Raw genomic sequence first — 12,135 nt, 5'->3', positions numbered from 1 at the left:
CAGAAGACGACGCGTTCAGTGCGGGTGTCGCTTCTAAAGCGATTGTGTGCGTTCAATCTCGCGGAGGGCGGCAATTTGGAGCACCATTTGATGGAGATCGATGACCTTTTCGATAGGCTCGATGCCGCCGGCACGGAATTAGATACGGACACTAAAATATGTATGTTGTTGCGGAGCTTGCCGGCGTCTTTCGACCATTTGGTGTCGGCTCTCGATAGCCGGTCGGACGATGACATTTCCATCGACGTCGTCAAAGCCAAGTTAATGGACGAGTATCATCGGCGACTCGAACGTGACGGTAGTGGTTCCGGTAAAGTGAAGGTGGAGAAAGCAATGCGTTCGTCCGAGGGCAAGCATAAGGAAACCCGTGTGTGCCATTTTTGCAAACAGCAAGGGCACCTGCGCCGCAATTGCAGAAAGCTTTTGGCAGCGAACAAGGAAGGTGGAAATTCTGCGCCAACCGCCAGCAGGGAAGCGGGTGGCGGTGCAAAGGCGAAAGCGGCACACGGTGAGGCACGGAATGTGGCGTTCACTGTCGAAGGGGGAGAACGGCTCGCTTGGATCATCGATAGTGGGGCGAGTGCCCACATGACGAACGACAAGGCGTTCTTCACTTCGCTGAAAAAGTTCGCCGGTGGGTGGATTACACTGGCGGACGGGAAGCGAACCCAGGTGCTTGGCGAGGGAAGTGGAGTGTTGTTCGGCCTGGATGGCGAAGATGAACTAGTGCGAATTGACATGAGTGACGTTAAATATGTACCTGGACTGTCGACGAGCCTAGTGTCGGTCGGAAGATTGGCTCAGAAGAATCTAAAAGTGTGTTTTGATGAGAAGGGTTGCCAAATCGTCGATGCGAAGAATGCCGTTGTAGCGACTGGTGGTCGTTACGGCGGCCTGTATCATCTGAAGCTGACTGGTGTGTCGTTGAAGGTTTCCATGGATCAGCACAAGGAGAACTGCCAGCACCAGTGGCATCGCCGGATGGGCCACCGTGACTGGGCAGCGGTTGAACGGATTAATAAGGAGCAACTAGGAACCGGCATGAAGGTAAGCGACTGTGGGCTGAAGCTGGTGTGCGAGTGCTGCTTAGAAGGGAAAGCTGCCAGGGCTCCCTTCCCGGCGGTGATCGAGCGCAAATCCTCCCAAGTCCTTGACATCGTGCACACTGATCTGTGTGGCCCGATGAAGACTACCACGCCCAGCGGGAACAGGTACGTAATGAACCTTGTAGATGATTTCAGTCGCTTTACTGTGACTTACCTACTAAAGAATAAGTGGGAGGCTACCGAGATAATCCGGGAATATGTAAGATGGGTAGAAAACTTGTTCGGCCGTAAGCCTAGGGTCATTCGGTCGGACGGAGGTGGGGAATTTAACAACACCGAGTTGCGGAAATTCTATAAAGCCGAGGGCATCACACCGCAGTTTACCACCCCCTACTCACCCCAGCAGAACGGTGTAGCCGAGCGCAAGAATCGGTCGCTCACCGAAATGGCTACCTGCATGCTGCTGGATGCGGGCATGGATAAGCGCTACTGGGGCGAGGCCGTACTCACTGCTACCTACCTCCAGAACCGACTACCCTCAAGATCAGTTCAGAAAACCCCCTACGAACTGTGGTGGAAACGGAAACCGGAACTGGGACACCTGCGCGTATTCGGTAGCGAAGCCTACGTCCACGTACCTTCAGTGAAGCGGAGCAAGATGGAAAGCAAGGCACAGAAGCTGATTTTTGTCGGGTATTCGAACGAGCACAAAGGCTATCGGTTCGTTGACCCGGAGACCGACGTGATCACAGTCAGCCGAGATGCTAAGTTCGTAGAGCTTGGCAATGGGACGTCGTCTGTGGAGGTTCCTGTCAGGACGAGTGGACCAGCGCGGTCCGGCGAGCTAGCTGAAGAGCAAGTTGACAAGAACAATGGAAATCGTGACAACGTTGAATCCGACGAAGAAGCAGCCTCGGACTCGGCACATGAGGAGTTCTACGAAGCTGAGGAAGAAGGCAACGAGGCCGCTGGAGAGCTCCGGCGTTCGCAAAGGAAGAATCGTGGCAATCTGCCGCGGTACCTGGAAGACTACGTGTTGCAAGAAGTCGTCGGATTTGCAGCCAGTGCCAACGAAGAACCGGACAACTATAAAGAAGCCATGAAGGATCCGACGTGGCGAAGCGCGATGACGGACGAGCTAGAGTCTCATCGACGCAATGGGACGTGGGAGCTAGTGCAGCTGCCCAGCGGACGGAAGGTTGTCGGCTCGAAGTGGGTACTGAAGATTAAGCGGAACGAGAAGGACGAGATAGTGAAGCATAAAGCACGAGTGGTAGCACAGGGCTTCACTCAGAAGCCGGGAATAGATTTTGAGGAGGTGTTCGCGCCTGTGGCTCGGATGGCGACCCTGCGGACATTTCTTGCGGTAGCTGCCAAACGAAACTTGCCGGTTCACCACTTCGACGTCAAGACGGCTTACCTCTACGGCGTGCTCGACGAAGAGATATTCATGAGGCAGCCACCCGGGTTCGAAGTGCCAGGCAAGGAGGAGCTCGTCTGCAAGCTCAAAAGAAGTATTTACGGACTACGCCAATCAGCACGGTGTTGGAATCGCAGGCTGAGGCAAGCACTAACGAAGCTGGGATTTGCGGCGTCCATCGCAGATCCGTGTTTGTTCGTAAGAGGATCAGGGCAAAACCAGTCGTTCCTGCTGGTTTATGTCGATGATTTCCTCATCGCCGCTACGAAAGCAGAGTTGGAGGAGATCAGCAAAGGCTTGCAGGAGGAGTTCGAGCTGACGTCTTTAGGTGAAGTTCGCCACTTCCTCGGGATGGAAATCACGCGGGAGGCGGGAGTGTTCAAGGTCTGCTTGCGGAGCTACATCAACAGGCTACTTGTGAAGCATGGGATGGATCAGGCGAAATCATCCAAGTCTCCGATGGATCCGATGTACCTGAAAGCAGCCGGCAACGAAGAAGTCTTCGAAGATTCGACCAAGTACCGCAGTCTGGTCGGAAGCCTACTCTACCTCTCCGTGTTGGCCCGACCCGATATCGCCGCCTGTACAGCAATCCTAGGAAGACAGTTCAGCGCTCCGAGACAGTGTGACTGGACTGCTGCGAAACGTTTGCTGCGTTATCTCAAATCGACTATGAACTGGTGTCTACAACTTGGAGGCGATGCAGACCAACCGCTGATCGGGCATTCGGATGCCGATTGGGCGGGCGACCCGGAAAGCAGGAGGAGTACGTCGGGATTTGTATTCTCGTTCGGAGGCGGCGTCATCTCTTGGGCGAGTCGTCGCCAATCCTGCGTGACACTGTCGTCCATGGAGGCGGAATTCGTCGCCCTTAGCGAGACCTGCCAAGAAGCCATCTGGCTGAGGCAGTTGCTCAGCGACCTCGGAGAGCAACAAGTCGGCCCTACGCTACTGAACGAGGACAACCAGGGTTGTCTGGCCTTCGTACGGACGGAGAGGTGCAGCCGTAGATCGAAGCACATTGAGACTCGGGAGCGCTTCGTCCACGAGCTGTGTGAAAGAAAGCAGATAGTATTGGAGTATTGCCCAACGGAATCGATGGTGGCGGACCTGTTCACGAAACCCCTTGGTCCGCAGAAGCACGAGCGTTTCTGCCAAATGCTCGGTTTGAGGAACAGCGAATGAAGCCGCGACTCATTGAGGAGGAGTGTTGAGTGGCAATGAGCACACCTTCATCTGAACTACATTGGCTCTCCCCTCGGCATCATACCTCTATGAGCGCAAACCTTGTGCCACTGACAGCAGAAAGCGGAACGACGACCAACCCCATCAGAATCAAACGAACGGTCGTCGCGTTAACAAGTTTCTTTGTAATCGTTAATGAATAAAAGTTTCCCACTCGAAAGTAGATTTCCCCGCGTGTGAATTCTCTTCCTTTCAGCCTATTTCCGAAAACCCTGACGCTGTGTGTCCACTGTCCGCCCAATCCGCCGTCACGACCTACGGCCACATCCCATAGAAATTTGAGAAGAAATTTCTAAAGGTATTCCTGGAGGAATCCTTTACGAAATTCGTGGGGTTCCTCAAAGATTTCCAGAAAAATCCCATAAGAAATCGCTGAAGAAATCACTGAAAGATTTGCTTGCCAAAGATGCATTCAGTGTGTGGAACATATGTACACTCAGAAATAAAAGAAGTCATTAATGCATATTTTTAATGCAAAATGCAGGTTCGACTGGGTTCATGCATTAAGTTACTAAATAGCAAATAGCTTCTAAAAACTAAATCTTATATAGTATACCAATGCATATTTTTTAGTATTTTTTTTTACTATTTTTGAGAAATTGACAGTTACTGCAAATGTCTGCTTTTTATGCATCAAATGACTTATTTTTAGTAACTCAGACTTCTCTATTGAATTTCTACCATTTTTTTTCTTTGATACAGTGTTAAATTAAAATCAATAATTTATTTACAGCTTTATTTATATGCATTTCACAATTGATAATGTTGCTAAACATGAAGAATTATATTTATTAATACCTAAGCATACGTTCCGTTGAGTAGAATACTGCGTTGTGGGCAAGGTTGTGGGTGCATCTACATGAAGTCCAGACTCTCAAACGCAGCAAACCAAGAGCTCCAAACCAACTCCAAACCTGGTAGATTATAATAATATATTACAAAGCTTATGCTATATGATGAATAACACATTTGATATTTACCATTGAATTGTTTAAATACATTATTTATCACCACAACCGCACCAGCACACTTAACAGAATTCTCAATAAATGACTTGTTGAGTCATGGACTAAAGCACCTTGAATCTGAATTTTAGAAATTCGAAAACTAAACTCAATTTACGCATTGAGATACTAAGAACTATTTTATTAATGCGTAGTTTTTAGTCATTTGCATGAATAAACTTAATTTAGTTATCAAGTGAATGAAAAATAGTCATTTTATGACTTTCTCGTTTTCTGAGTGTACGGACTTGTGGATCATGTCCTGAGCTCGGACTACGATAAATTTCATAGACACACCATGATCGTTGAGCGCGCGCTTCGGGTCGATCAAATATTACGTATCCCATTATTTGACGATTTTAGAGCCTTTTCCTTTCCCTGCATAGTCAAAATTGTATGAAAACTTCCATAATTTTGTTAGAAGCGTAAAATCCTCTCTTCCCATGTCTTTAACTGTGACATAATTTGTGTACGTCCCTTCAGTTTTACAGTTCCGTTCCGCAGCCATCATCCGTTTAACGGCTTGTTTACTCCCTCGCGCGAGAACTGTCAGTGTTCATTGTTCGCCTCGCCACTCGCTCGCAGTTTACTCCTCGGTCGCGTTGTGTTTGGTTCGTTGTTGTCCGTCGTCGGTGGTGCGCAAAAAGAACCTGGTCTGGCCTGTGTGCCCTTTTCTTCGTTCGGTTCCTTCGTCACCGTGCCTTTGATTGTGCTATCCTGTTGTTGCTGCTCCTACTACTGTCATCTAGTTTCTCGTGGAAGTGACCTTTTTCCCGTGCGCATGCATCAGCAAGTCAATTAGTGTTGTTCCTTCGGGTGGTCCGTGCTGTTTGTTGTTTGGTGGAGGAAGTGGCTGCAGTAAATATAATTGTGGGAGGTCGGAAGAAGCGAAAATTGGATCACGACGGAGTTTAATGAGCTGAAGAAGAGTGGTGCGTTTTTGTTTTGTCTGGCTGGCGCTCGGCTCAACAGCTGATGAGCAAACGAATCTGCTGTCGGAGAAGGCGACAGCGACGACAACAAGAACGGAACGGAATCTGTGTGTGAGTGCGTGGGGGATAGTGGCCAACAGCGCGGGTGTTTGTATTGCCGTTCCATGTAAAATTCCACCAGGAAAGTGCTTTGTTTTGGTGCCAATAGAGTGAAGACTAGACCATTTGCAGTTCTAGTTCCGAAACGCCAGCAAACTCCAGTCCAGAGGGGTGTGTATTCCCGGATCTTGCAGCCGCAGCCGCAGTTCATGGTAAGTCGTCGTTTTGTGGGGTGAAGCGGGAGGGTGTTTGCTCGGCAACACAGAGTACTTCGTATCGTAACAGCGCTTAGCTGCAGCAAGCAGCTGAGACGATAATGATATGCAAAAATGCATTTGCAGCTCTAGCTAGTCAGAAGGCTCAGATTGCACTATCCAGTAGGCTATGGATAAGCATAATAAACCTTGCTTCTGTCCTGGGAGGGACTAAAATCTCATAGCCAACTAAAACCAATTGTTTTAACTGGTGCGCAACTTCACTATTTCTGTTTCATAGTTGGCTAAGAGTTGCTTGAAAGAATACATTTCAAGTTTAAAGTTGCTATAAATACATTGCCTTGGCAGGAAGGGGAGGCAATTCTCTCCCTCCCGATCGCACGGTGATAGCTTAAGGGCAGAATTATTTAAACTTTATTTAGCAATACAGAGAGACGTTGTGGAACGTTTCTTCGGCAAGGAATTCATCTGATACTGATAGGACAAACAAACAACACGGTTGAACAACTGCATCGAAATCTTTGCTATCATCGTTTACGTTGGTTTTGTGGGTCTGGATTAGGCGGCCGCGGACTTCTAGAAAGGGGTGTCTGAAGTCGTGTCCACAACTTTCTGCTACTACAGCTGCATATCTGTTCAACTTTGCACTTCAGTGCTGTCCCTATATTCTGCATCTGTATATTGTGTGATTTCCGTTTCGAAAATTGTTTGAAGCAACCGAGAATGTGACAAACCGCTTCTTTTCATCGTCAAACTTCATCTTAAAGTTAGTACCCATGCCCTCCAATACCGTGTGCGCACCTAACTTTGCGCAGGTCCAAACTTTGCGCATTCTTGTAAAATAATTAAAAAAATAACTAAATGTCAACATTTTCACCAGTTTAATCATTGCACAAGCATTGTGTAAACATAAACATTATTTGACGAAAATTATATTACCATAAAATCTTTGTTTATGTTGAATAATAAACAAAAAATACACAAAAATGTCAAAATTTGCCTCGCCTTAACACGGCTGCCAAGAAGTAACTCTACTAAAAATCAACATTTTCCTCGATAAAACTGTGCAACGATGATTAATTTTGCAGTTAATTGACAAAAAAGGTGATATTCTAGTGATATCAATCACAGTTCGTAATATTTTTTTCAATTTAACTAGTAAATAGTGGTGCGCAATGTTTGGAACCAATATTTGCACTGTGTTCCTAATTTTTGCGCACTTTCAGTAAGTGCATGATGAACGTGAATACATGACTTATGAACCATTTTTATATTATGTAACAATTGTATTGACAATTTCAGGCCTGCCTCCACCATGTAGCAAATTTTGTATGGAAATTAGTAGAAAATTGTATGAACCGTAGTACTACGGCAGGCACTCTTGGTCTGTCTATAATGTTACGTGATTTGTGAATAGTCCTTCATTTGACTTTTCCGGCGGTCAATGTTAGGGACGATTCAAATATGACGTTCACCATTTATTTTGAATTTTAGAACCCCCTCCTCCCCCGAGTTACCCTGTCACGCTTCATAGTACCTATACCTAATACATGGCATATCACACTTTTTCAGACAACTCCAACCCCACCCCTCTCCCACCAAAGATGGACGTCATATTTAAATGATCCCTTATTGTTCCTATCCGTAACGATCACTCCATTTATCAGGAAGCTTTTACCTTTGATCTCTACCCACTGGAAAACCCCTCATGAATTTTGGATTGTTCACAGGGTAGGTGCCTAGTACGAACCGCAGACGAATTCAAGAACTGCCGGAGGCCTCCGTCGCCCCTGTCTCGTAGGACAAAGTATTTCAACAAAGATCAGTTAAGAGCACACTACCTGAATAACTTTAGTTCAATGGGGAAACATTAAATAATAGTATTTTTGATGACTTTTTCAAGCAATCCATAGCATGCGCAAAGTTAGGCACACCATGCGCAAAGTTAGGAACAATCGAAGATTTTGTGCGCAAAGTTAGGAACAAGGCAATGAAATAGTTTTTCTATTTTAAGTATTTTTTGGTTCATATTATGATTTTTTAAATATTGCAGACTCAAAGAAGGGTCATTAGTCTATCGTATGAGCATGTTGTTCATGATATTATTTGTTTATTTGTATTTTTATAACGATTAGAAATTTGATTTTTCTTAACTGCGCAAAGTTTGGTGCATACACGGTGTTCGAAGACAATGAAGCGTCGATCGTGAGAGTTGATCGCTAAACAGCCAATGGAAGAAATCAGAGTGATTTGATATGCTTTTAGTAACGTTTATAAACACTTTTGTGAATGACACAGCTTTTCACATGTTAAGATGGGCTAAAAATTTTCGTTTCAGATGCATGTCCTCCTAAATAGCCTTTAAGCAATTGAACCGATCTTGCCCACGGTTGTCCTAGATGATCGTTTGTTGAAAATCACGCGGCGCCTCTCATCGCTTAAAATCATCGCATTCATTCGGAAAGACAGACAAATAGCTCGGGTGGACGACTTAAGATATGTCAACACAATTCTTCTTTCACGGCAGATAGCACGTTCGATTGCTTGCACATATTGTTCCCACAAATGAATGTACACCGTTCTCTTCTTTCTGAATTAATCACCAACATTCAACGTTATTTTCGAGCCGGACAGTAGCCGAGTAACTTGTTGAATCAGCAAAGAGGAAAGAAAAAAAAACACAAACTGATAAAAAATATTTCATCCCATTAAATATGTCACGAAAAAGTATCTTCTTCTCACAGTACACTCGGATACCTAAACGGTTCACCCTTGTAATGCGAACCGACGCAAAAATGCTTATTATTTGAATAAACCGACGAGTCGCGAATGTGCGGTGAAGCACTGCGAAGCCCAACCAACAGCGACAAGGATGTTGACCCCCGAAGAGCGGATCCATGCTGAGATTTTTGTCGATTTTTTTCTCCAACACATAAATGTGCGGATTCACACTTATGGACAGTCAGCCGTGGAACGAACCGGGTATTCAACTCTCTGGAAAATTTATAGTAATAACCATTACTTGACGATGTAAAGAATGCAATCCACCGCCACCTCGCTGGGCAACAAAGCTCGCTCCGGGGATAAATTATTATAACGCAATTTAAACGGGATGGAATTTTTAAATGCGCACACGTGCACGGATTTGAATATCGATTGTGGTGGGATCAGTTGATGGGGGTCTTTGTTAGAAATTTGTTGGGCTTGTTGAAAAAAAATCCGAAATTTGATTACCCAAAAACTGAACCAATGTAGGTATTTAGAATAATGCAAAAAAGGCTGAAAATTTCAATATAACGTAGTAATTATGACAAAATACGGATCGTTGACACAAGACTGAGTACTGAACAACTTATAGTATTAGCACACCATACTCAATTACACGTTGCTACCGTGAGGGGCCCATATTTCTCAAAGTTTGATAAACGTCTGAAATTTTACCATAAAGTATATCAGATTAATTTCTTCAATAACATTTAGTGCTGGTACTGTAGCTCCCAAGAAAAATATAAATTAGGCAACTTCACGTTTTACGAGATAGTTACAGCATTAGTTTTGATTTGTTTGAAAGTGCCAAATTTCGTGCACGAGTTCCAAATTTCGTTCAAAAAGGGTCCAAATTTCGCTCACTCTAGAAGACGTAGAATTCGCCTAAATGTGTTAATTTTCAAAAGGTAGCATACTCTAACAATACCAATGAAACCGAAACGTGGAGATAAAATCGATTTCTATGACGAAATATGAGTGAATATTTGCTGTTTCCCATGTTCGTCCCGGATGTTTACATTAAGATTTCCAAAAATCCTTCTGTAGTTTTAGTGGTTATTATTTTTGACGATTGTTTTGCTCTTCAATTGACATCTTAATTAACCCTTATGTGGCCGGCAGGGTACCCGGGTACCCAGCACCCATTTAAAATACACGGTGTAGAAAAAAGCAAAAAGTTTGCCGGCCACATAACGGTTAAACAATATATTGTTTGCTATTTGAATCAAATGTTCACTAAATTTACTGATGGTCAGTAATGTGAATCAATTCATTTTCGTGATTGTAGCGATGGCTACAAGTACACATGAACCTCTAAAACAAAGTTATAAAAAAGAGTGCGTGAAATTAGGGACCCATACAAATTTTGGGTTACTAATTTCACCAACAACATAAATGTTGAAACAAAGTAAGAAAACAGCATTTTTAAGTATTTTTATTGTGTATTATAATAAAACATATTGAATTGAAATAATCAAACATAAATTGGAATATTTACTTTTGCTAGAGATCGAAATACTTGTTCACTTTCGTGAGTGTTGATTTTCTCGTATCTTTGAATACGGCATCCGCTATTTGCATACATTTGCAATTTATTTTTCAATCTTTGACATAAATAAACTTTTTCTTTTCTTTTTTTGTGAATTGTATTGAGATCAAATGTAGTTTTGAGGTTATAGCAAACTTTTGATGATTCCGCTGCTAATCACACAATAATGCTCTCAGATGGCAGAAGTTAACGAAGTTTGGGCGCGCACGAAATCAGGGCACCCCACGGTACTAAATATTGTATATACTAATGTTTCTTTGTTGGTGAGTACATCTATGGAACGACTTTTCGGACACTCGGAAAGGTAAAGGTATAGGTTGGGGAAAGGAGTTGGATTAGACTTTTGGCACAATACGAATAATACCGCGAAATTTAATGAACCACAAGTTTAACAATTTAATTCATTATCATCGAATCCAAACATAAAAAACTAGTAAAAGATAAAATATGAAATATTGATTTTGATTTGATATGTGTTTAAGCCATAAAATTATGATATGATCACCATTTATTCTTCTGAATTCAAAAATTTCATGAGAAAAAATGTTTTTTTAAATTAATTAGAAGCAAAAGTTTGTGTTAAAGATCAATGATAAATAATAGGTTTTCCAAACACGATTTAATTGAATATGCTGTAATCCTGATCATGTCATTATGAAAAATAGATGTCTTCCCAAATTCTTGTTATTTTATCTGCCATGTTTCAATATTGTCTGGAGATCAACAAAAAAAAATCCTCTGTCCAAATAATTCAAAACTTTATTCACCCGCTAAATAAATAACGAGGAAAACTTTGTTTTGATACTAAGTCCACAATTTTCTACTAACAGTCAACTTGTGTACGTTCTACTGCAAGATAATTTTTAACCTATCGTCCATTGTCTCCTAGCTTACTAACGTTAATGATGAGTTTGAGTGCGAGTGTAACACAGAGACCTCCCATACCCACTCTTGCGTTACATTTCTAGGTCTATGCGAGCTGAACATGACATGACTTAAAATGGTGATATGCTCACAGCGGATACTCCTTTGGTTCCCAATATCAATTACGGCCGATTTCTTCACCTACGCTTAACTCCAGATTTACCGTTAAGATCAAGATCCAAGCGGAGGTGAAGAAACTGGCTTAACTGCTATTGGGTTAAGCCCTCCCATCGCGGCAAGATCGAATATCCATGGGGAGGGAGATAAAACTAATCTATTCCATTTGGGCATCTAACTTATATAGGTCGTCAAACAATACTTGCTTGATTTCAATAGTTCAATAGAGTCAATTATATGTGGTACCAACAATTCGTTTGATATATTTTCGCGATCGGGCTGTTTAATGCGGCATGAATTGCGAGCACACTGCAAAGTGTCGCAACGAAGATGTAGCGAGAGAGATGCGACATTGATGGTTGGCAGCTGTGATCACTGATCAGTCTTGTTAACATTCGACACTTTTCACTACTTTCATTTCGGTGCCGTTACCTCTCTCACACAATATGAGCGATAAGACGAAGATCAATAAACATAAAAAGGGTCAAATCAATTTCGTCTGACACGATGACATTTGTCTAAATCTAGTTTCTCGCATAGATTTCAGTCGATTTAGATTATGAATGTTAATATTAGTTTATTCTTGCTTGTTGAATTGAATACGACACACATATGGCCAACACAGCTCTCATTGTGGAAGAAGACAGGAATAACAAGAGCCGAGCCGTCTCCCGAAGGCGCAATCGTGGTCAAGTGCATTCGTTTGACATTTTTGTTTCGTACGGTAGTTTAATTGCTTGTGTTTGTCGGAGACAAAGGCAGCCGAATATCGACGAAAAGATGTCAATGACTGCGGTCTCTAACAAGACTGGCTGTGA

General features: G+C 43.4%; 2 protein-coding genes across 2 annotated transcripts in view; both read left to right on the top strand.

Moving 5' to 3' along the window:
* Positions 1-5,821: 5,821 nt before the first annotated feature.
* LOC115255632 (solute carrier family 53 member 1) overlaps positions 5,822-12,135 on the top strand; it is a 66,525-nt gene continuing 60,211 nt past the window's right edge. Inside the window, exon 1 of the mRNA XM_029853722.2 lies at positions 5,822-5,958. The gene's annotated coding sequence lies outside the window, so the exon portion shown is untranslated. The remainder of the gene's footprint in view (positions 5,959-12,135) is intronic.
* LOC109405351 (solute carrier family 53 member 1-like) overlaps positions 5,850-12,135 on the top strand; it is a 553,430-nt gene continuing 547,144 nt past the window's right edge. The window contains exon 1 of the mRNA XM_062843178.1: positions 5,850-5,958. The gene's annotated coding sequence lies outside the window, so the exon portion shown is untranslated. The remainder of the gene's footprint in view (positions 5,959-12,135) is intronic.

This window comes from Aedes albopictus, chromosome 1 (genome assembly GCF_035046485.1).
Source record: "Aedes albopictus strain Foshan chromosome 1, AalbF5, whole genome shotgun sequence".
Taxonomy (NCBI): domain Eukaryota; kingdom Metazoa; phylum Arthropoda; class Insecta; order Diptera; family Culicidae; genus Aedes; species Aedes albopictus.
The sequence above is the reverse complement of the archived record's forward strand: the minus strand, read 5'-3'. Positions and strand labels throughout refer to the sequence as shown.